The following is a 928-nucleotide window of genomic DNA, read 5'->3' as shown; positions in this document are numbered from 1 at the left end:
GAAGTTTCATCCCCTACACAGTGAAACTCTTCTTGCCATATCAGTTCATGTCTATCTCCAAAGCGAGTTCCTCTCAAGATATCCACAGCCTGGCCACACTCTAACTCATTACATATAACAGACGCAGTTTTGAAATCAATGTGTGAAAAACAGACTGCAGTCCAAGTTTCTTCTTGCTTTACTTTCAGATGTCCTGAGCAGGCAGTGTCTCCTCCAGTCAGACGCAACCCAGAGAAACCTGAAAAAAATCCCCAAGAAATCCAGCATCACAAGTAGTTTAATAACTCCCATACCTTCATGGGTGAGATACATGCCAATTCTCTGTGTACCACTGGCATTTTTAAATAACCGTTGTGGCAATTCCTGTATGCCACTCACAAGAGAGAAAATGGTGTGTGGGAATGCTTATTTCTTTGTCTGTGAAAATAATAAATCTTTCGGAAGCTACAGAAGGAGGGAAGTTTTGAACATTTACCAAATACTTGAGAAACAGCAATCCTCAAATAAGTAAAAAAAATAGCCATTTGCTAGTGTGGATCCTTGAGACTTCATTATTCAAATGCATAGGAAGCTGAAGTGCTCCAGAGAGGGGAAACAGGAAATGTTGCACCCGTCTTCGGAAAAGGCTAAAAAGACAGTCTGTAGATCTACAGTCTGGTCGGCCTTACTCTGGTACCTGGGTAAAACATGGAGTAAGTTCTCTTAGAACACATTTCTGGCCACAGCAAGGTGTATGGGAAGAGTTAGCATGGATTTACCAAGGGTAAATCATGCCCATATAACCTTATTAGTTTCTCTGATAAAAGTGACTGGATTTGTGGTTGAGGAGAAACCAGTGTGTGTTATTTACCTAGCATTTAGCAAGGTGTATTGAGTTGGCCTGGCCGGATTTTGGCAATGGGGAGGGGAGCTGCAGGGTGGCTTCTGC

Source organism: Apaloderma vittatum, unplaced genomic scaffold, assembly GCF_000703405.1.
Source record: "Apaloderma vittatum isolate BGI_N311 unplaced genomic scaffold, ASM70340v1 scaffold11990, whole genome shotgun sequence".
Taxonomy (NCBI): Eukaryota; Metazoa; Chordata; class Aves; order Trogoniformes; family Trogonidae; genus Apaloderma; species Apaloderma vittatum.
The sequence above is the reverse complement of the archived record's forward strand: the minus strand, read 5'-3'. Positions refer to the sequence as shown.